The sequence below is a fragment of the Marmota marmota genome, unplaced genomic scaffold (assembly GCF_001458135.2).
Source record: "Marmota marmota marmota unplaced genomic scaffold, marMar, whole genome shotgun sequence".
In the NCBI taxonomy this organism is placed as follows: domain Eukaryota; kingdom Metazoa; phylum Chordata; class Mammalia; order Rodentia; family Sciuridae; genus Marmota; species Marmota marmota.
Genome location: NW_026000173.1, coordinates 1,771,589 through 1,796,912, shown reverse-complemented (window position 1 = coordinate 1,796,912; position 25,324 = coordinate 1,771,589). Strand labels below are relative to the sequence as shown.

The following is a 25,324-nucleotide window of genomic DNA, read 5'->3' as shown; positions in this document are numbered from 1 at the left end:
CCCCCCCCTCTTTTTTTTTTTTTTTTACATTAGTCTATTTTTGTTCTTCCTTGGAATTGATGAAGAAACTCTTGTTGCATCACTTTTCACAGGTTTCTTCTCTCTAGGGGTGAAGAGTCAAGTATTTGCTGCTGCTTTTTAATTTAAGTTTTATTTTTGGTGGTCCTGGTGGTCAAACTCACTCAAACTTGTGAGTGCTGGGCAAGTGCTCTGCCACTGAGCTACGTCCCCTGCTGTCATTCCTGAAATGAAAATCCGACCTCCTTTACATTAAAGTTTCTTTCCTGGGAGAATAAGACCACTGAGACATTTCTCAGGTGTGGCTCATCTGTCTTTGCCTTCTGTACTAGGCTGAGGCAGGCCCTGATCCTGGACAAGCTGACCAATTATCCTCTTAGGGCATGATCAGCCCAGAGTAAGTAGCAACATTTTTTCCTTACTGTAAGCCCAATTTTGCAGTACAGATTTGCCATTAGTATAAGTGATGGTTTTCCTTTTTTGTTTGTTTGGTTTTTTTTTTTTTAGGGCAGGTTGGCTGTGCTGCCTAGGCTGGCCTCTAGCTACTAGGCTCAAGTGCTCATCCTGGTTTAGTTTGCCAAGGAGCTTGGACTATGGGTGGGTATGTGGGGCCATACCCAGAGATAATTTTATTCTCTCTGAATCCTGTTTGTATTTTTAAATCTCACTTAATTAAAAATTTTATATGGAGAAGGATCTTGTTTGCTACTAAACTCGATGATACATTGGTAGAGAGGAGAGGATGAGTAAAAAGCAACTGTGAAGATTGTTTCTCGTGGTTTAGGCTTTAGCAATGATGGGGCAGGAGGAAGAGAGATAGTTTGAGGTAAAAACCAGGCACTTGTTTGATGTTGTAATTTTCTGTTTTTCAGTACTGGGGATGAAACCTAGGGATGTTCCGGCAATGAGCTACATCCCTAGCCCTTATCATAACTGAATATTAAGACAGGGTCTTGTTAAGTTGCTGAAATGGCCTCAAAGTTGTCATCCTCCTGCTTCAGTTTCATACAGTTATGTATGACCATACCAAGCAACACTTAAATTTGGGGATGTGTATGTAAGATAGTCAAATGGAAGCACACCTGCAATTCCAGTTATTTGAGAGGCTAAGGCAGGAGAGAACTGCATGTTTGAGGCCAGCCTGGGCAATTTAGTGAGACTTTTCTCAAAATAAAAAAAATAAAAAAGTTCTGGGGGTGTAATTCAGTTGTAGAGTGTCTCTGGTTTTCATATCCAGGACTACAGACACACACACACACGTACATGCACACACACACATACACACACACACACATATATATGTATAAGTGTATAGATGTGTGTGCGCGCACCCATGCATATTCAAGTAGATATTTGAGGAGACCTAGCATAAACTAGCCTACGACTTGAATGTTTTAGTACCAAAGATATAAAATATGTGACCAGGAATTGGATTAATAGCAAAAGAAGTCTTATTTCTTCTTTGCAAAACCCAACCTATACCTCTTTTCCACAGGACAGACTTCAATAATTTTGATACTCTTGCAATTTGGACAGCATCTTGCCAGTGTTGTCCTAAATTATTATGAGTTGCTGGAAAAGAGATGGAAGAATTACTCCTCCTCCCCACACCCCCATACCCCCACAAGTGCTGGGTATGGAACCCATGGCCTCACAGGTTCTAGACAATGTCTCTACCACAACCTCAAGACATCTTTTATTTAAAGTGGTCTCTTCTTTTAAATACAATTGATCAACAAACATAAGAATAAATGTTCATCATCTCTAGCAATTAGAGAAATGCAAATCAAAACTACTCTAAGATTTCATTTCATTCAAGTCAAAATGGTACAGAATGGTAATTATTAAGAATAAGAGCAACAATAAGTGTTGGCGAGGATGTGGGGGAAAAGGTACACTCATGCATTGCTGGTGGGACTCCAAATTGGTGCAGCCAATAATGGAAAGCAGTATGGAAATTCCTCAGAAAACTTGGACTGGAATCACCATCTGACCCAGCTATCCTTCCTCGGTTTATACTCAAAGGACTTAAAATCAGTGTATTACCGTGATGTACCACATCAATGTTTATAGCAGCTCAATTCACAATAGCTATGGAACCAACCTAGATGCCCTTCAACAGATGAATGGATAAAGAAAATGTGGTACCTATACACAATGGAATATTACTCAGCCTTAAAAAAGAATGAAATTATGGCATTTGCAAGTGAAATGATGGAGCTGGAGAATATCATGCTAGGTGAAATAAGCCAAACCCAAAAAACCAAAGGCTGAATGTTTTCTCTAATGAGCAGATGCTGATCCATAATGGGAAGGGGGAATGAAAGGACTTTTGATTGTGCATAGGAGAGTGAAGGGAGGGGTGGGGGTGTGGGGATGGGAAGGATAGTGGAATGAAAAGGACATTATTACCCTATATATATGTATGATTACAAAACCAGTGTGACTCTGCACTATGTTCAGCCAGAGGAAGAAGTTGTGCTCCGTTTGTGTGCAATGTATCAAAATGCATTCTACTATCATGTATAACTAATTAGAACAAATTTAAAAATAAAAAAATTTAAATAAAATGTTCTCTTCTTTTGCTTGCCATGCACAAGGAGCAAAATCTGCCCTTTCACCTACTTTTACTTCTTTACCCATACATCTTATCATTTGATTCTGAGGGTAAACTGAGTCAAACTCTTGTATCTTGGATGTGGTATTTAGCTCAGCTGTAGAGTCCACTGTAGAGGCCACTTCTAGCGTGCACACACACACACACACAAAATTTAAAGACCTCCTTATCTTTATCCCAATTATATCTTTAAGTCCTTCCGGGTCCCCTTTCTTCCCAAATAATTAATATCATCAGCCCTTTTGTCGCTTTCTCTTGACTGTGAAAAGAAATGCAAAATGTGGCGTTAGCAATATCCTGCTTACCAGGGATAGATATATTCATTACCAGGAAGAAATCCATCTTTGCTTTGTTCCCGGGTCCAGCTCCGCTCTGGCCGCCACTGCCCCCAGTGTGCGCCTCCTCCACCCGCGGACTCCAGCCGCTTTATGGCGCAGTCCCTGAACTCTAGTTTTCTTTCTACCCCGCTGCAGGGGATCACCTGCTTGCCTCACCAAGCCAGAGGCCTCTGTGGCCACTTGCTCCGAGATCACCACCAGGGACTTAGAGGAGGAGAAGGAAGTCGTGGAGGAGGCAGAGAAAGGAAGAGAACCCTGCTAAAGGGAATGCTAATGAGGAGATGCAGCTGGCGGCTCCAAGAGAGGCAGGGAAGCAGAGGGGGAGGCGCTGAGGAGGACGAGGAGAGCAAGACCAGGACGCCTAGGCAGCCAGGCCAGGGGCCCTGCAGATGACCAGGAGAACGACGTTGATGCCAAGAAGCGCAAGAGGGATGAGGATGACGAGACAGCAGAAAAGGAGAATTCAAACTTAAACAACGGAAGCCCCAGAGACTTCTTCACTCTCTACTTCCTTTCTGGGAATCTAATGGAGGTCACCTGGAGGACAGAAGCCCGCCCACCCACCAGCGCCACCTGCAGGTGACATATGCTCTCCACCACCCCACACAAAACACAAAGTGAGTTTGCAACAGGGGAGGGTAAACAAGAGCCAAAACCTCCGAGGCCCTACTTATATTTCCCCCCTTAAAAGTACTTTAAAAAAGGAAAATCTGTGCTTTTTATTCACATTTTGTATTTTTATACGGATTAGTCGGGGCCATTCATTTTTACTGATCTTGAATGACCAAACCATCCTTGGAGTGGTTCTTGGTTCTACTTCTCAGTTTACTTTTTCTGTGACCATGTGCCTTATAATGTCAAAGAAGGAAAAAGAAAAGAAAAAAACTTGTTAAAAAAAATCAAAAACAGCAACAATAACAACAAAAATCTGTTTCCAATTTTTCCAGTAAATTTTTTTGTGTGTGTATGTAGTTTAGCTGTAATATAAGTACTTGCTTTATATGAGATGGTTAAAAAAGCCAAAGATGAAATGCCTTGGTTTTATTGTGTGTGTTTGTTGTTAATTTGTTTTTTGTCTATGAAGCTGCTTTTATTTGTTGGACTGTTGGATGTATGTGAGTCAATACTGTCCTAAAATAAACCAGAATTTTATTTTGCCATGTTTTTCTAACAAACTTTGGCATATAGCTTAAATTTAGAACACTCCTGGTTCAATCACCAGTAACAGAAAAAGTAAAATAATTTTGTAAAGCCATAGTATTTCCATTATAGAATCTATCTTCCCATTAGAGAGTTTATTTATGTAGAGCTGCTGGGGATCAAACCCCAGGCCTCAGACACACGAAGCACAGCCTCTATCACTGACTTATATCCTTACTCCCAAATAAGTAGTTTATAAATACAGGAATAAATAAAAATTACTGATCTAATCAAACTAGTAGTAGGAGATGGTATCTTAGATGGTGACTACAAAGGTACACACATTAGAAATACAATTATTATGTGACTGCACAATTCAGGTTAAAGCCCTGACCCCAATGTAATGCTATTCTGAGAATGGAGCCTGTTACTTTAAAGGTAATTAAGTTTAGATGAGGCTTGAGGGCAGGGTTCTAATGATAAGATTATAAATGTTATAAGAAGAAACAAGAGGCTAGGAATAGATCTTCATTCTAGAGTGCTTGCCTATCACACACAAGGTCCTCAGTTCAACCTCCAGTACCGCAAAAAAGAAGAGAGAGAGACTCCAGATAACTCTTCACATTGATCTCAAATTATTCTACCACCTCACCTCAGCTGCTGATAAGCTTAAATTCACAGATGAACTCACTTTTCCTAAGATTTGCCAACAAACCTCATCATCACTTCTCACACTGTATATAAATCTAATGAAAACAGATGATTGGTTTTTCTATATGCAAACAGGGCATGAACAAACCAATGACTCTTTGGTTACTATTAGCTTAATATAAAAAGTTGAACAAAAAGGTGGTAAATGTGAAAGAAATTCAAAAGAAGTAATTTTCCAACCAACATAATGACTAAAGCCCATTTAAAAAAATACATTTCAAAACACAACATATAAAGAACTGGGAATGTACCTCAGTGGAAGAGTGTTTGCACAAGGCCCTGGGTTGAATCCTGAATCCCAGTATCCTCTAATTAAATGAAATGAAAAATAAAATGAATACAATCTTATCTTTGTTTTCCAAGGAAAGTTTAATGTGATCAAGAAGGGATAAGAATTATTCTAGATAATTTCTTCTTGTTTTGTAACTGAACAGTCAGATAATTAGAAAGAGTTTTTAAATGTAGCACTACTCAATTTGTAAAATTCATGTGAGACTTTATCTAATGGCCAGATGCTAGATGCTATCTTGGAGTCATCTCTTCTGTTCTGATATGTTGATGAGATATAAGAGGAACTTATTGGGGGCAGGGAGTTGACAGCTCAGTACAACTCAGATCTTTGTTGGATTCAGCAAGTGTCAGAGAAAAACATTTTAGGAGGAGAGGCAATGTTTTATAACCAGGTAGATGTTAGGTGCAGGGCAGGCTGAACTAAGTTGTCTACAGGGCAGGCTGAACAAACGTTAGCTGCACGATAATCTGGGCACTCAAACCCCTCTCTGTCTGGTCCTTTATCATCTATTTGCGTCAAGGCTGAACACTCAACCCCACTCAAGGCTGAACACTTGACCCCACTCAAGGCTGAACACTCGACCCCACTCAAGGCTGAACACTCAACCCCCACCAGTCTGGTGCAATAGAAATACACATCTGACCCCTGTCCCATCTGCCTGAAGGCAGAAGATGGCACCCTTAACAACTACTGTGTGATCCAATCATTGTACACCAACAAGGGAGCTTGCAGACCCAAAGATCCCATTAGATTTTGGTTATAAAAACTCCCTCCTACAGGGCCTCTCTCTCTCTTGCTTTCTCTCTCTCTTGTTCTCTCTTTCTTCTCTGGCTTTTGCTCTCCCTCTCCCTCTCTCCTTCCCCCCCCCTTCTGCTCCCCCCACTCTTTCTCACTCCTCTCTTTTCTCCTCTTTTGCACTGCTGCAATAAAGATATTTTGGTCCCTCCGAGTGTTGTGGTCACTTTCCTTTCAGTAGAAATTGATATTTGACTTCCCATGCATCAGCATCAAGTCCAACCTTCCCTACTTCATAGCTCCATCTTTTCTTCCTATCTTATCCTTTGGAATCCTGAAGAGGTAGTAGCCTGCACACTCTATATAGTTCAGTAAACTCCTTTTGTTGATGATTTTCCTGCTTCCTGGAGCACTTTTCTCTGATCTGCAGGTTTTTACTAACCCTTGAAGATCCAACTCTGTTGTTCTTTCTTCCAGGAAGGTTTCAACAAATCCCCAAATTACTTGTTCATGTTTGTCTTTCACTATGATTTAAACACTATTTTGAACTCTGGGGCAGAGGTTGTTTGATTACTAGCCCCTCAGTGGCACAGTTCCTGGCAATAAGAAGCAACTACTTCAGCACCAGGAGATATCCAGAGTGACTCTCAGACTTTTGTCTTAGCAAACAGTTTAGCAAGCTACCTTTCATCTAGACATTGGATCACAGGCAGTCAGGACTCTGCATTAATTTTAATAATAGAGAGTGGAGACTTATATTAGAGTAATAGCAGAAAATGCTGAGAGAAGGGGAAGAGATCTATTTAGATAAAATACATTTAGGAATGAACATGTTGAAATATATGCAGTATTTAATGAAAGAAAAGGGAAGGGAAGATGATGAGATAGAGTCAAGCAAATAAAAAATTATTATGTAGGTATGGGGTAAGACAAAAATGATGTAGAATTGGTATTTGTAGTTTATTTTCTTCATAGGTCAGCATTATCTTAGCATAACTAAAGGGTTCTCCTGATGATAAGCATAAGACACTCCTTATGTGCTGCATTTGGTTGTGAAGGGCTCTTTGTTAACATTTATTATTCATAATAGTTCAAGAAATGGGAGATTATTATTTGTCACCAACATATTGATGAAAATGAGAGTTGCGAGAGGTGAAAGCCAGTAAGACTGTAGCTGCAAAGGTCTCTCAACAATCATCAATACTATTAAAATCAACAGCATGGTTTCAAAAGCTTTTTACTCTTTAGTTGTTGTATTTGGTTTCTTTACAATTATGTAATTTTAACTATGCTTTATTGTATGTTTACTCAATTACTTATTAAGGTGGGATCTCACTACATTGTTGGGGTGACCCTGAACTCCTCGGTTCAAGTGATCCTCCTGCCTCAGCCTTGATGGGACTATGTAAACTTGCTGCTGAGCTACACCACAGCTCCCTTGAATCAATTTTAAATTGACTTTAGACTTTAGATTCTAAATTACTTCTCAAAGATTCAGTGACTAACCATTGCCTATTGAATAAAGTCCCTGCTTCATGGCCATTCATGATCCCTCACGGTCCTGCCCAATTTCAGCTGTCTATTTCTCATGTGCTCTATACACTAACCAAGCTGGTTGCTTGCTCTTCCACCCTTTCTCAAAGCTCTGTGCTTTCAATGCTAGTGTGTCTTCAACTTGACCTTCACTGTCAAAACTTCCCCACCCTCCAGAGTCCAGTATACATGCAGCTTTGTCATCCCCCATATTCTCTTACCTCCACTGAAAGAGCTGGTTTTCCCATTTGAACTCTTATTGGCACTTTGAATAGGGCATAGTGGTATTTTTCTACCCTACTAAGTGATCAATTCCATGAATACAAGGATTTTGTGTTTTCTGCTGTTTTGTGTTAATTAATTCAGGCCAATTTTGTCCCTCGGGGAAAGGTAGAATTTGTGTCTTTTCATGCCTGAAGTATATGGTATCATGCTGATAAGAAGTCATCTTGGATTTACCTTAGTCAATGTAGTAATATTTTTTTTCCTTTTTATTGGACCTTTATAGCAAATCCCAGACACCATGTCATTTCTACAATAAATACATCAGAGTTCTTCTCAACAGCATGTCATCACAACAAATCTGTATTACAGTTAATACCCACATCCTTTTTCAATTTTCCATGATTGTCTCAAAAATGACTTCTTACACTTGGTTGCTAGAATCAGGGCCACCAGCCCACCCTCTGACATTTCTCTGTACCTGTGTTTTCCTGGAGAAGTGTTTGTCTGACAACATCTTTCAGGGGTCTGGGCTTGGTGCTTCCTCTTGGTGAGATGAGTTGGTCCTCTGCACCCTGTTTTCTGTGAACTCATTTTGAATTCTGTTGTTAACTAGAATTATTATATTTTTAGTACTGGAGATTGAACACAGGGTCTCATGCAAGAGTACTCTACTACAGAGCTACATGCCCAGCCATTTAAACTTCTAGATATTCTTGCTAAGTTCCTGAGGCTGGCCTAGAACTTGTAACCCACCTGCCTCCTAGTACCTTTAATTTCAGGTGCACACCACTGTGCCCAGCTATTAACCAGAATTCTTAAAAACCATAAACCTCCACCAGTTATTAAGATGACCTGAGAGACAGTCAGGGTAAGTACTTGGTCCCTTGATCAGCTATTGGAATATGGCACTGCCTCTATGAGTTTCACCTGGCAGACTTGTGTTTCTGACTGGGTAAATAGACACCCTAAGAAGAAGCTCAACATGAACAGGGTCCCCTCCTACTGCTCTAAGATACAGTTTTACTTGCCAACTCCAGCAGCGACCAATCTGATGATGACAGAGCTGGGTAGAGAGAGCTTCTTCTGTGATGGCAGGTGTTTGGCAGTTCTTTCCCACCAGGGGAATAGATCATCCCAACCCAACCAGAGACTTGCCAGGCATGTGAAGCTATCCAGCAATCATAAAGTCTATGACACAAAGAAGTGCTCTGGGGTCTTGTTTACCAAAGGGCCCTAAACCCAAAGGTGTAGGACAGAGCAAAAGAGTCCCAGCATGGCAGTATCTCTATGACTCTTGGATCCACATTGGAATGCAGGGATGGTAAGACTGGTCCATTCTTCACCCCCAGACTCAGAAGCAGATGCTTAACTTCTCCTTCACCTCCCTGAGTGGACAGCTGTGATCTGAGGCAAAGGCACAGACCAGAACAGCCTTCATAGGCATAGCCTATGAGCAGAAATATACAGAAGCAAAGATGCAATGCTATTTTTCCAAAGACCCATCACCCAAGTCACATTTTTTTTTACTTATTTATTTATTTTGGTACCAGAGATTGAACCCAGGGACACTTAACCACTTAACTACATCACTAGCCCTTTTTATATTTTTATTTTGATATAGGGCATAAATTGCTGAGGCTGGCTTTGAACTCACAATCCCCCTGCCTTAGACTCAGGGCAACTAGGATTATAGGTGTGCACCACTACTGTTGGTCCCTAGTCCCTTATAGTCTGAGAAGCTGTGCCAAATGAATAGGGCTGTGAATGTGGTTTGAATAAACTTGTGAGTCCCCCAGATCTTGTGCTTTGTAACCCACACAAATACATTGCCAAACACAGTGCTCTAACCACACTCTGACCTAGCAATCAAGTCTTTTGCTTCTCTGAAAACCACAAATCTGCCTTGTACAGACAGATGGAAGAAAGGCAGATGATCAAGAATAGGGAAGAAGAAGCCTGGGAAGAAAGAAATTGAAAGGGCACATGAGTGACATTGGGGCTAGGGAGAGAATTCAAATTCCAGCCTTGGACACATGGTAGCTGAACGTGCCCTCTGAATACCCCCTCTGAACATACCCTCTGCAGTTCCCTGGGGCCTGGTACCTGGAGAGTAGGCACTGCAAGCTCTGCTGTTGTACTCGAATCCCCTTCTCCAGATGGCAGTTCACCTGGTAGAACAATTTGTGGGATTAAGGGGAGCTCTGAATTACTGCATGGAGGATCAAGAATTTTTCCTTCCAGGCTCAAGTGCATCTGCCCTGGTAGCTGCTCCCTAAGGCCCAAATATCCAGCAAAGTGGGGCACCTGACAGACCAGGTAAATCTAGCCCTCTTCCTCTTTGTATTCCTTGATGCCACAGGAAGAAGTCAAGATGGTGGAAACTTCCCCACAGCTCACACACCCATGGAAACTCTTGGTCAGCTGCAGCCTCTGGTGGGTGCTGAATCGCTTGGGTTACCTTCCTCAGTTGGCACAGGCATGGGGCTTCTCTCTGCTGTGAATCTACCAGTCAAGGAAGGCTTGAAGCACAGAAGAATGGTTCTCCCAAATGTGCACCAGCTGGTGTTGGTAAAGGATGGACTTCTCCTTGAAGGCCTTTGCCCAGTCAATGCACACGGAGGCCCAGGGCTGTGTGTGGATTGGCAATGCTGTGCCCAACCACCCAACTCACAGTTGGTGGGCTTCTCACTCTGATTTCTCTATGGCACAGGAGGTTGAAATGCCACCAGAAGGTCTGGTTGCATTTGAAGCAATCAAAGGACCTTGTCCCTGTGTGTCCTATTTTTTAAATGGCCACTAGGCTATGGCAGTTCAGCCCAGCCAGCTCTGTACCAGGCCATGGATGAATTCATGATCTATGGCCTGATGAGAGGTCGTTGTGCTTCTCCCTGGGGCCAGGCCACTGTATGCAAGACTTCCCACCCTGCAGAACTGTGGGCTTGTCCACTTTTCTCCCTAAAGTGGCTCTGAGATGCTGCATATTTGTAGAAGTCTGGAGGAAGCTCTTCCTGAAACCAGCCACATTCTAGGATCTTCCCCATAATGGACTTTCTCCTAAGCCTAGGCCAGCAAATCAGCTGACTTTCTCATCAATCTCTTCTCATCAACAGGCTTTCTTACCCTTTCTTTGGGATATGCTTCCTTCCAGCCAGAGACCTCACACCCTCCTCAGCCTGAGGTTCCATGTGATCCACCTAGGGATCTCCCAACTTGTCTTAGATTCACACAGCTGCTTGATATCTCTTCCCAGAGGAGCTGGGTGGGAATTCTCTCCCTGCTTCCCCAAACTCTTGTCTCTCCCAATCCAGGGCTCATTCTACTGCTGCAGGTGAGATACAAGGTCTGGTTTGGGGCCTCAAAACCACAAAGCAATGCAGCTCCTGAAGTTGTCCAGCATCAGGTTCTAGTAGAAGGCCCTGTGGTCCAGGTCAGATGCTCTACTCTTCTCTTAACAAGTGCACGGCCATGTCCTCAAAGGTCACTGGCTCCTGAAACACAGGCAGCTCCAGGACTGGCCTCTCATGTTTGTAGGATCAGCAGTGGCCACACCCTGTCAGGAAATCTCAGGTGTCCAGAAGCAGCCTATCTTTGCAAATGAAAGGATAGTGCTCTGTGCTATTCAGCAGTGGGACTCTAGGGTTGGGTCTGGGGGGGGGGGTAGTACTATTTGATTGGGGATTGGGTAAGTCTGAAGGCTTAGGGACTGTGGAGTCCAGCTCCAGAAGACCCTGCCACATCCCAAATGACCAAAGCACATGTGGGAGAGGCTGGGAACAGCCCAGGATAGTGACCCCAATGGGGCTCCAGGCTCTCCTGCTGCTCTGCTTCCATGCCAATAAATTATTTTTAGATCATATTTACACTGAAAATTCTATGCTTATCCTGACCATGAAGACTTTTAAAATGCGTTTTTTTAAATGCAATTTTTAAAATAAAATATCTCTGAAGCAAGCTTTCAGATGTTGGTCAGAAAGAGATATGACTGTATTTGTGACTTACAGCTTCATCATGCATGAATTTATTTGTTATTTTTTGCTTGTTTGTTTTATCTTACTGGGAATAGTCAGGTATAAGTCCTCTTATTTCTGAGTCTTTTATATTTTCTATCAAGAGAATAATGTTACACTCTTATGAACATGAGCTCTTGGCTAGCATCATAGAAATAATTTGTTTTTGTTTACTTCTATATTTTCTGTCATTGTAATCTTCCTATACATTAAATTGCCTCATGAAAGCAGGGCTCAGTGGTTCTAGCCAGTAATCCCAGCTACTCTGGAGGCTGACTCAGGAGGATTTGATGCCAGCCTCCCTACTAACTCCAGGAGGTGTTGTCTCAAATAATATAAAATGATTGTGGATGTAGCTCAGTGGTGCAGCATTTGTCTAGTGTGAGCAAGGACTTCCCTTTGATTCCCAGTAATATTAAGTGCCTCATCTGCCTAATTCATTAATTGATAAACTGAAAATGTATTACTGACATTAATGATAGTGTCAGTACTCTAAAACTAGTGGATTTAATTGGTAGTTTTGACAATTAAGTCACTTTTCATCAGTTATTTCTTTTTTCTGGATGATGTTCTATGAGCTCTTCTTGCTACATCTCTGGTATGCTCCATTTAGCATTGAGAATTGGTGTGGCTCCTCTTGCCTTCTGTGCTCTACCATTTGTCCACTTTCTTCTTCATCAGAGGAAAAGATCAAAATTCTAGTTTATGAATTTTGCTTTTTCTTAGAAGCAAAGTGTCAGGGAGAACATACTGGAGTTGGAAGAAGAGATTTGAAGATAACCATTGAGGCATTTACCTTTTCATGTGGTAATATTATGCTGTTGACAGACTTGTTTTCTTCTTCAGCAAATACTTATTTTGTGTGACTATAGATTTTGCAAACCTGCTTATTACATTGAGAGGAAACTGCATACACTAATAGTGTGTCAGCACAGCTACCAAACTTGATAGAAAATGAACCCAGGCTCTAATGCTAATGTGACCCTGAGCACATCAGCAGGTTGTGCCGATCCTGAGACCTGAGGTCAAGAAGGATGTGCCCTGAAGGGTGCACCATATAATCCCAGCAGCTTGGGAGGCTGAGGCAGGAGGTTCATGAGTTCAAAGGGAGCCTCAGCAACTGCAAGGTGCTAAGCAACTCTAGTTGTCTCTAAGTAAAATACAAAATAGGGCTGGGGATGTGGCTCAGTGGTTGAGTGCCCCTGAGTGCTATCCTCAGCACCCCCTCCCCACAAAAAGAAGGATGTGCCCTGCTGAATGCACCAAATAGTCCATTTGACTTAAGTGTGCTGAGTGTCATGCAGTGGAGGAAGCATTTCATCTTAAGCAAAGGAGTTTTGTGGGACTTAAAAAAAAATAAAAACATTGAGAAAACATTCCCTGAATTAAAGTCAACTCCCAGTTGTATCCATACTAAGACTGTATTATTGGAGTGAAATTCCGAACTCCCAGGATATACTCCCAGGATGTGATGACTGATGTTTGAAGATGGGAATATTTATTCTTGATATAGTTGAATTTCATTAGTTGTTGTTGTTAGCTTGAGTGAGATAACTGTGCTTTGTATCAAAGAAAGTATATCAGATTTGATCTGAAAGACATTAACACTAAGATCTGTAATGAACTATATGAAAATGGTGACTGCCATGTTAATTCAAGAGAAATTCTAGCAGTTGGAGACTTTTGAGGACTGGAAGCTGCATGCTAGCAATTAAACTTGTGCATGTTGCAGTGTATAATTTGAGAGCACTTTTCTCTCATGTTAGATTTGACTATTGCATTGCAATGGCTCCTTTGGCTGAAGCAATCTCTTCTGGTGAGAGTGTGATTATCATTATTGATGCATGAGTGAGTGAGGACATAGGTATGAGTGGGATTCAGCTTGTTTCCAGTGAGATATGGATCATTATTTAAAAAGAAAGTCCATTCTGAAACATTCAAAATAATACCATTATATTAGTCAGGGTTCTCTAAAGGAACAGAATCAACAGTATGATTATAAAAGGGGATTTATTTGATTGGCTTACCTGACCAGAAGCTGGATAGTTCACAATGGCCATTGCAGGCTGGAGAGCTGGAGGAAGCAGGAGCTACGCTGAAGCCTCAGAACAAGAGGGATCAATGGTGCTACCCCAGTCTGAGACCATTGGAAACTCCCTGGAGAATCACTGGCAGAGTCCACTTTGAAAAAGTGAAGGAGTGAAAGTCTGATATCTTCAAGGAGATCACAGCAGCAATCAAGAACTCATTCAAGAAGAATAAACTTACATCTGCTGGGGCTTCCTTATTCTTCCAACTTTTTTCATTCAAGCCAAGATCTTATTGGATGGTGCTACTCAGGCTTAGGGAGTGCCTCCAATTCAGTTCACTACCCCACATGCCAATCATACCTGGACACACCCTCATTGGCACACTCAGAAGCTTCTTAATCTTTGGCATCTCTTCATCCAATCAAGTTGACAATTCAAATAAATGATTACAATCATTGTTGGAGTATTCATGTCAACTGGGGGCTTGTATACTGCAGGCAGTATCTGTTTGCTTTTAGTGTTTGTAACTTTGTGCCCACATCAGACTGATCCCCAGCCCTAGTGTGGTATATACTTAATGCTGATCTGTGTAGATGGTTTACCTTTTCTGGTGAATTTTAACTCTCAAAGAAATAGTAAAGGATTTTTACCAGAATAAATTACTTATTACCACTCTATGACTCTTGCTCATATGTTTCCCCCAAAGCATCAATGCAGTTTTTCTCTTTTGCTTCATTTTGTTTACTTAGGTAGTGGGGTTTGCATCCAGGAGTGTTCTACCACTGCCAGGCAGCCCCACCCCTTTGATTGTTTTTTAACCAGGGCTTGATATTTTGCCCACACTGTCCTGAAACTTGCCATTCTCCTGCCTCGTCTCCTGAGTAGCAGTGACTTCAGACACAAGTCACCACACCCAGATCAAAGCATCACACTTGCAAAGCAAGAGCTTTACTGCTAAAGGTAACACATGGGATGTGGACCCAGCACCCATGGCCACACTTCTGAAATGAATCCTGTGAAATGTCTCCAGGTGGAAACAGGCAAGGGCTGTGCTTTGTCTAAACTGAAGCTTTTCTTCCCTATTTTGGCCCTACTGATGTGAGCTGGGTTTCATGTCATTTGTATTTATATTGGCTGTGTCCCTGAGAAAGGGAATTTTAAAGTGTAAGTCCTCATTGTTCATGTCTAGAAGCTTGTTCCATCCTGAGGAAGATTCCAGGCATGGAAGAACTCAGGGCAGATTGACAACTTCTGTATTGAGGATGGAATTTGCCATGGCTGAGAATAGCACCTTTGTGCAAAACCTCTGGGCCATGTGACCAGGCATTACACAGGTCATTTCTTCATTGGTATTCAGAAGTCTCCTGTTGTGAATGGAAGTTTTCAGTTGTACAGGGTGTGTGCGTTTTCTTCTCAATCCTTGCTGTCCTCTAACAGGATACTGCCTGCTGGGAACACCATGCCTCGAGAAGTGTGTTTTTACAAACAGTCATTTAAGAAACAACAACCATGAACTGTGAGTTTTCTTCTTCCATCACTATAAACTCATATGACAGAGCCATCATCACTGTCTGCATTGGTACTAGGTAGGGAAAAGCCACCCTGGGCCCTCTGCTCTCCATCTACCAGGTCCACCTATCTGTGAGCAGGACAAGGCTTCTCTCCAGGTACCAGGAGAAAATGTTCTTGGAAGAGCAGATCCAAGAAGTCCATACCAGGGCACACAATGCATCCCCCTTGTCATGTGGGGCCCATAGAGCCTCATAGCCTTGGGATTAGACCCCCAACTCTGTCACTCTGTAGGGGCTAATTAACAAAGACTCAGTTTCCTCATCACTCTAATGAGGATGCTCATTCCATTTTTATCTGGTGTCTTCAGCACATGCAGTGCAATAAGTGACATAGATGATCATGGGCTCCTGCAGGGAAACAGAAAGCCTAGGCTGTTTCTTCTGATGTCTCCCCCTACCAGGACACTGCTGCCATGGACTCTGGTCTCTTCCCACTCTCTTCTCTCTGATGGGCAGGCCCACCTTGCTCTGACTGCACTGTTCCTCCTTGAAATCATTCTCACGCCCCCCCCCATTGGATGGGGTGTCCCTCAGCCTAACTAGAATCATCAGACCTCCTATATCTGAGAGCATCTTCAGGTCCACTCCTCCTGCCTAGGACATTCACTATCTTGAGTGTTGGCACCTGCCTGTAGGTACCCTTATATGTGTCAACTGTCCCCAGGACACCTGGCAGGGTTACTCATGGTAGGGACTCCCTCCTTGTCTAGGTTGCCAAACAGCAATACAGTGCTGGTGGTGGCACAGACCCACTGAATGGATTGAACAGGCAACTTTAAATGAGTCAACAATGAAATTTTATTACTACAAATTCTTAAAATGTCAAACTAAACATTTAAAGTATCAGTATCACAAAAAATAAAAGGGATACTTTCTAAGGGGAGTGGGAGAAAGCTGGACATGGGAGACTGGCATTGGTCACATTAAGGATCTGACATGGTGGGAAATTCTAGAGAGCGCTTTAGAACCAGGAAACATGGAAACTGTCCCACAAAAAGTACATGGGCTCTGGCCTGACTGCTTATCAACTTCCTGCCTCTGGATTTTCAGTGCCTGAAATTTAAAAACAGTAGAAATTGCCACAGAGGAAGGAAGCTCTCTTGCCATAGATGTAGACACAGCTGGCTCAGCATCTACAGCAGCTGGAAGACATGGTAGACTGTCTTCTGGCTTCATTGCTAGCAGTTGAGCTACTTCTTGGTCCTCAAGGTGCACAGTGGCCTCTGGAGGCCCCATCTCTCCCTGTAGAGATGGTGCCAGAGTTGATCCATCCTCCTGCATTGATGGCTTCTTTTCCAGTAGCTCAAGAAAAATGGTTGCGAGTTGCCCCAAAGTTAAGATTGTAAATTGGGCTCTGTTGCTGAAGTTCTGTAAGTTGAGGTGCCACTGGAGCTACAGAAGAAAAACCCCAATATGAATGCCTTTCCCTGGGCCTTTCCCAATTCATATAAAACTCCTATCCCTGAGAATAGGCCAACCCCTGTCCTCCAAATAGGATGTGTGCTTTCCTCTGCCACACTTTTCCATCCTGATGTTCTGTCTCACCTGTGCACAGAGCGATGGAGCTGGCTGTCCATGGACTGAGATCTCTGAAACTGTGAGACCTAAATGGACTTTGTTGCCTCAGAAATTGTTCTTATCATGTATTTGGTCACAGCAGGGAACAAGCTGACAAAAACACTGGTTATGGGAGATTGTATATCATCTTTTCCTGAATTTCTGACTACTTCTTTCCCTCTTTTTCCCTATCATTACCAGTCAGCATATTTTGAAAATTGGTATTTATGTTTGTGACAAACTGACAGTAGCATGTCATGTTATAGTTTTCTTGTTCTTTGGTCATCAGGGAGAGAAGGAAGAAGAAGGATAAGGGGGCTCCTCAGCAAAGAGTACTGCTGGGATTCCAGACCTTTAGGGAAAAAGCTGGTGTGGCACTAGGCAGACATCAGGGGACCCCATTGAATGGCAAGGAGGTGGAATTCCTATGCTTCCATCACTTAGTGTCTCCCATGGATAAAAAGTTTGGGTTGTAAAATTCACTGATGTACAATATATATCAAGGAGCAAGGATGGTGGGAACTAGCCACCAGGTTGTCCAATAGCATGGTAATAACCATGTGTGTGGACTTCTCTTTTCCATGTCTTTATGCAAGCATGCATTTCTTCTTTCAGAGTGGCAGCAAGCCACTTCCTTTTGTCCTCTGTGAAGTTTCAGACAGACAGTTTTCTCCTACTATTCTAACTTTCATTTTAATGAAACAAGGCCCCAGTAGACAGAAAAAAAGAAGCATCTCAGAAAGCAATAATCATTCAGTAGCTAAGCTACTAGATAGAGTGGACAGACAATTCAGTTTTCTCCTCCTCCTTTTTATTTTCTTTTATTAGAATATTATAATTACACATAGTATTTGAGTTTAGTTTAACAAAATTAAACATGCAAGGAATTTGATTTCAATCCACCACCACCACCACCACCCTGCCCAAAGGAAAAAAAAAAAACTTAGGGGCAAACTGTAGCAATCCTATAAGAAGATCCACACAGTGAGGCCTGGTAACACACCTATAAATCTAGCATCCTGAGGAATTAAGGCAGGAAGATCTCAAGTTTGAATTCAGTCTTGGCAATTTGGTGAGATCCTCTCAAAATAAACAAACAAAAAATTGTTGTAGAAGAAACTCAGTAGTACAGAAGCTTGAGTTTATTCCAGAGGAGGAGGAGGAGGAGGAGAAGAAAGAAAGAAAGAAAGAAANGAGGAGGAGGAGGAGGAGGAGGAGGAGGAGGAAAAGAAAGAAAAAGGAAAAGAAAAGTAAAATTTACTTTTAAAAAATGTAATAATGATGGTTTAAATGCCTTGAAGAAATGAAAATGTCTCCTGAGCACTGACTTCTGTGCTCTTCAAATGCTGTATTGTGTCTTTGAATGGTTTCAATGGCATGTGCACACACAGCCTTAGGCCTAGGAATGGCAGGGGAGTTCCACACACAACCATATACAATTTGGATTCATATCACCCAGGGAGGGGACTACTGTTCCATTTCATAAATGAGAACCAGAGACCCAAACTTCCAAAGACACCTGTCTGATTGCCTGTGTGTGTCCTCCTCCACAGGACCCATGTGCTCTATTGAGGGTTCCATCTGCAGCTACACAGTGCGGGTGGTTGCACAGCCTGGTGAAAGGATTGAGCATACAGCTGTGTGAGTCAACATGAAAATTTTTAGTGAAAATGTTTAACATTACCTGCTAAAGAATGCAAAAATTGAGATCCACTCTCACCAGTGTCTGCAGGACGCAGGTGTACAGCAGGCCTGATCCACCCTTTTTCCAGTGGGGCAGGCACTCTCCAGAGCCTAGCCTCTGGTGCAGGACTGCCCCTTCTGACCAGTGGGCTACCACCATGGGAGCCAAAATCCAGCTCAGACCACCCACACCAGCTCAAGTGGGATCCAGACTCTCAGTAGGCCCTGTTCATCTCTCCCCTGGCAGAGCAGACACCACCAGAGCCTAGCCTTTGGCGTAGGACCGCCCCTTCTGACCAGAAGATTACCATGGGAGGTTAAGCCCAGTGACTGAGATCCACCCACTCCAACTTACACAGGTCCCAGAACCAAGATGAAGTAGCATCCATTGACAGACACCAGCAGGGTCTGGAAGCTCAACATCAAGGTGAGGTACAGACAATCTGCACAGGTACTACAAGAATTTAGGGAAGAAACTATAATATCTCAGATCCACACTGCAAATAAGGAAGACACATAGACACCATGAAAAAAACTAGGGAGGTAAGTGTCCTAAACAAACCGGGACACTATAATAACAGAACACATTGACAGTGAAGTTGATGAAATGTCAGAGAAGAAGTTCAGAAGGTTCATAATTAAAATGATCTGTGAATTAAAGAATGACCTAAATGAGCAAATACAAGCAAAAATTGATCACTCCAACAATGAGATAAGGGAGAAAATACAGATAGCAAAAGATTACTTCAAGAGAGAGAGAGAGATTCTAAAAAACAGTCAGAAATCCTTGAAATGAAGGATACAATAAATCAAATAAAAAACTCAATAGAAAGCATAACCAACAGACTAGGTCACTTGGAAGAAAGAATGTCAGATAATGAAGACAAAGTATTCAATCTGGAAAATAAAGTTGATCACACAGTGAAGAAAGTTACAAACCATGAACAGAACATCCAAGAATTATGGAGCAGCAGCATCAAAAGACCAAATCTAAGAGTTATTGGGATAAAGGAAGGCACAGAGTTTCAAATCAAAGGAATGCACAATCTCTTCAATGAGATAATATCAGAAAGTTTCCCAAGCATGAAGAATGAATTGAAAAACCAAATACAAGAGGCTTACAGGACACCAAATGCACAAAATTACAACAGATCTACACCTATGCACATTACAATGAAAATGCCTAGCATACACAATAAGGATAGAATCTTAAGTGCCACAAGAAAGAGGAATTAGATCACATATAGGGGGACACCAATTCTTATCTCGGCAGATTTTCCAACCCAGATCCTCAAAGCCAGAAGATTATAGAAATATACATAAAGCCCTAAAAGAAAATAGATGCCAACCAAGAATCTTATATCCAGCAAAACTAAGTTTTAGATTTGATGATGAAATGATAAACAAAGTTAAAAGAATGTACAACTAGAAAGCCTGCACTACAGAACATCCTCAGCAAAATATTCCATGAACAGTAAATGAAAAACAGTGATGAAAATCATCAGAGGGAGGGATTACATTAATGGAAAATCAATAAGAGGAGAAACCAAGTCACATTAAATACCAAAAATAAACAAAAAATGGCTGGGAATATAAATCATGTCTCAATAATAACTCTGAATGTTAATGGTCTAAACTCACCAATCAAAAGGCATAGACTAGCAGATTGGATTTAAAAAAAGAATCAACAATATGCTGCCTCCAAGAGAGTCATCTCTTAGAAAAAGACAGTCACAGACTGAAGGTGAAGGGTTGATAAAAATAATACCACTCACATGGACTGTGGAAGCAAGCAGGGGTTTCCATCCTCTTATCAAATAAAGTAAACTTCAAACTAAAGTCAATCAAAAAGGAGGACACTATATACTGCTCAAGGGAACCATACACCAACAAGATTTAACAATTATAAATATATATGCCCCAAACAATGAAGCAGCTATGTTCATCAAACAAACTCTCCTCAAGTTTAATAGTCAAATAGAGCACAACACAATAATTTGGGTGACTTTAACACACTTCTTTCATCACTAGATATATCTTCCAAACAAAAGCTGAAAAAAGAAACTATAGAACTCAATAATACAATCAATATCCTAGACTTAACTGACATATATAGAATATTCCCATCCTACAATGAGAGAATATACTTTCCTCTCAGCAGCACATGAATCCTTTTCTAAAAAGATCATATACTATGCCACAAAGCAACTCTTAGAAAATATAAAAAAGTAGAGATACTACCTTGCAATCTATCAGATCATAATGGAATGAAATTAGAAATCAATGATAAAATAAGAAATAAAATCCACTCCAACACCTGGAGACTAAATAATATGCTAGTGAAGGAACAATGGGTTAAAGAAGACATCAAGGAGGAGATTAAAATGTTTTTAGAGGTGAATGAGAACACAGATACAACATATCAAAATCTCTGGGACACTATGAAAGCAGTTCTAAGAGGAAAGTTCATTGCATGGAGTTGATTCCTTAAAAGAAGAAAAATGTCAACAAATAAATGACTTAACACTACATCTCAAAGCCCTAGAAAAAGAAGAACAAATCAACACAAAAAGCAGTAGAAGACAAGAAATAATTAAAATCAGATCTAAAATCAATAAAATTGAAACAAAACAAACAATTGAAAAAAATTGACAGAACAAAAAGTTGGTTCTTTGAAAAAAATAAAGAAAATTGACAGACCCTTAGCCATGCTGATGTAGAGAAGGAGAGAGAAAACTCAAATCACTAACATAACGTGATGAAAAAGGAAATATTACAACAGACAATACAGAAATACAGAAGATAATTAGAAATTATTTTGAAAACCTGTACTCCAATAAAATAGAAAATATTGAAGGTATTGACAAATTTCTGGAGTCATATAATTTACCCAAATTGAATCAGGATGATATACATAATTTAAGCAGATTAATTTAAGTGATGAAATAGCAGACACCATCAAAAGTCTACCAACCAAGAAAAGCCCAGGACTGGAAGGATGCACAGATGAAAACTATAAGACCTTTAAAGAAGAACTAATACCAATACTCTCCAATTTATTTCAGGAAATAGAAAAAGATGAAGCACTTCCAAACTCATTTTATGAGACCAATACCACTCTGATTCCAAAACCAGGCAAAGATACATCAAAAAAAGAAATCTTCAGACCAATATCTCTAATGAACATAGATACAAAAATTCTCAATAAAATTCTGGCAAATCAAATACAAAAACATATCAAAAAGATTGTGCATCACAATCAAGTGGGATTCATCCCAGGGATGCAAGTTTGGTTCAACATACAGAAATCAAAAAATGTAACTCATCACATTAATAGACTTAAAGATAAGAATCACTAGAGGGGGTAGAGAGAGAAGAGGGGTGGGGAGGGGAGGGGAGGGGGGATAGTAGAGGATAGGAAAGGTAGCAGAACATGACAGTCACTAGTATGGCAATATGTAAATCAATGGATGTGTAATTGATGTGATTCTGCAATCTGTATATGGGCTAAAAATGGGAGTTCATAACCCACTTGAAGCAAAGTGTGAAAGATGATATATCAAGAACTATGTAATGTTTTGAACAACCAACAATAAAAAAAAAGAAAAAAAAAGATAAGAATCACATGATCATCTCAATAGATGCAGAAAAAGAATTTGACAAAATACAGCACCCCTTTATGTTCAAAACTCTAGAAAAACTAGGGATCATAGAAACATATCTGAACATCGTAAAGGCTATCTATCCTAAGCCCCAGACCAATAGCATTCTAAATGGAGAAAAATTGAAGGCATTCCCTCTGAAAACTGGAAAACTACAGTGATGCCCTCTTTCACCACTTCTATTCAACATAGTTCTTGAAACACTGGCCAGAGCAATTACATGGATGAAAGAAATTAAAAGGATACACATAGGAAAAGAAGAACTCAAATTGGCACTATTTGCTGATGATAGGATTCTATACCTGGAAGACCCTAAAAGTTCCACCAGAAAATTTCTAGAACTAGTAAATAAATTCAGCAAAGTAGTAGGATATAAAATCAACACTCATAAATCAAAGGCATTCTGTATATCAGTGACAAATCCTCAGAAAGGGAAATAAAGAAAACTACTCCATTTTCAATAGCCTCTAAAAAAATAAAATAAAATACTTGGGAATCAACTTAATAAAAGAGGTGAAAGATCTATATACTGAAACTACAAAACCTTAAAGAAAGAAATCAAAGAAGACCTTAGAATATGGAAAGATCTACCTTGCTCTTGGATAGGCAGAATTAATATTATCAAAATGATGATACTACCAAAAGCACTATACAGATTTAATGCAATTCCAATCAAAATCTCAATGGCATTCCTCATAGAAATAGAAAAAGCAATCATGAAATTCATCTGGAAAAATAAGAGACCAAGAATAGCTAAAGCAATCCTTAGTAGGAAGAGCGAAGCAGTTGGCATCACTATACCAGACCTTAAACTATACTACAGAGCAATAGTAACAAAACAGCATGGTATTGTCACCAAAACAGACTGGTAGACCAATGGTACAGAATAGAGGACACAGAGACTAACCCACAAAACTACAATTATCTTATATTAGACAAAGGTGCCAAGAAGATGCATTGGAGAAAAGATAGCCTCTTCAACAGAAGGTGCTGGGAAAACTGGAAACCCATATGCAACAAATGAGATTAAACCCCTATCTCTCACCATGCACAAAACTCAACTCAAAATGGATCAAGAACTTAGAAATACAACCAGAGACCCTGCATCTAATAGAAGAAAAAGTAGGCCCTAATCTCCATCATGTGGGATTAGGCCCCAACTTTCTTAATAAGACTCCTATAGCGCAATAATTAAAATCAAGAATAAAATAAATGATTCTTCCTCTAAATTTGAACACTTTAAATACCCAATACCTCTTATCCTTAGGACTTTTCCTGTGTTCTGGGTTCCTTTTTTATGCTTAAATATACATTGGTGTGGTAATACAATTCTTAGCTGGTGACTTAGGTGTGATACAATTACTGTCATTGTGTATTAGTCGTGCTGTGTGGGGAAATATTTCTGGGTATGCTGTTGTGTAATGAAAGCTGTAAAAACAGGTGGTTAAAGAACTTGTTTGTAAGGCATGCACTGTTCTGTTCTGTTCTGTGTATGGTTTCTAACCATTTTTCTTCCCCTTTACAACACAAATAAAGGTTTGAGTTCTAAACTCCTTAAAAAAAAGAATCAATAAATGAGATGAACTCAACTAAAGTTTCTTCTCAGCAAAAGAAACAATCTGTGAGGTGAGTAGAGAGCCTACATCATTACCCCTCACACATCAGATAGAGCACTAATCTCTAGGGTATATAAAGAACTCAAAAAGCTAAGCACAAAAAACCCAAATAACTGAATCAATAAATGGGCCAAGGACATGAACAGACACTTACCAGAGGATGATACACAATCAATCAACAAATAATGAAAAATGTTTATCATCGCTAGCAATTAGAGAAATGCAAATCACTCCAGTCAGAATGGCAGCTATTTATACAAACAACAATAAGTGTTGGCGAGGATGTGGGGGAAAAGGTATACTCATACACTGCTGGTGGGACTACAAATTGGTGCAGCCAATATGGAAAGCAGTATGGAGATTTCTTGGAAAATTAGGAATGGAACCACCATTTGACCCAGCTATCCTTCTCCTCAGTTTATACCCAAAGGACTTAAAACAGCATACTACAGGGACACAGCCACATCAATGTTTATAGCAGCACAATTCACAATAGCTAAACTGTGGAACCAACCTAGATACCCTTCAGTAGATAAATGGATTTTAAAAATGTGGCATATATACACAATGGAATATTACTCAGCAATAAAAGAAAATAAAGTCATGGCATTTGCAGGTAAATGGATGGAGTTAGAGAAAATAATGCTAAGTGAAGTTAGCCAATCCCCAAAAAACAAATGCTGAATGTTTTCTTTGATATAAGGAGACTGATTCATGGTAGGATAGGGAACAGGAGCACGGGAGGAATAGATGAACTCTAGATAGGGCAGAGGGGTGTGAAGGGACAGTAGGGGGCATAGGGGTTATTAATGATAGTGGAATGTGATGATCATTATTATCCAAAGTAAAGATATGAAGACACAAATTGGTGTGAATATACTATGTATACAACCAGAGATATGGAAAATTTTGCTCTATATGTGTAATAAGAATTGTAATGCATTCTGCTGTCATATATAAATTTAAAAAAAGAATGCAGAAATTGGAATCACAAAAAAAATAAGGTAGACAATTTCAGAGGGGAGGGGAAGCATAGCTGTCATGGGGGATCTGGCATGGGTTACACTCAGGAGCTTGCAGTATGGGAGGTTCCATAGAGGACATTAGCAGTAGGACAGCGGGAAAATGTTCCAGCAGAACTGGAAGCAGTGGATGCTGGCCTAACAGGTTTTTGATGTCCTGTCTCTGGCTTCTTGATGCCTGAAACTTATGTTGCTGCCAGGAGAGGTGGCTCGCCATATACCAACTGGAAGATATTGATCAGTATCCAATGGCTTGGTTACTGGCAGCTGAGTTACCTTCTCTTCATTAAGGTTCACCCTGGGCCACTGGTGGCTCAACCTCTTCCTATGTGGATGGTTCCAGAGTCAATCCATCTTCCAGTTTTGATGGCTCTTGTTTCTCCATCCCATGGAATATGGTAATATGCTCTCTGATTGTAAGAAGGTACGGGGCCACCTGTTAGGCCAGCATCCACTGCTTCCATTTTTGCTGGAACATTTTTCCACTGTCCTACTGCTGGAGGCAGTTCTATAACTTGAAGTTGTGCTAGGGCTATAGGAGAAAAGACCCCCCAATATGACTGGGAC

At 40.7% G+C, this 25,324-nt stretch overlaps 1 long non-coding RNA gene across 1 annotated transcript in view; it reads right to left on the bottom strand.

Annotated features, from left to right (window-relative positions):
• LOC125611944 overlaps positions 1 to 3,507 on the bottom strand; it is a 4,550-nt gene extending 1,043 nt beyond the window's left edge. The window contains exon 1 of the long non-coding RNA XR_007342196.1: positions 2,941 to 3,507. This is a non-coding gene — a long non-coding RNA (uncharacterized LOC125611944). The remainder of the gene's footprint in view (positions 1 to 2,940) is intronic.
• Between the last annotated feature and the right edge of the window lie 21,817 nt (positions 3,508 to 25,324).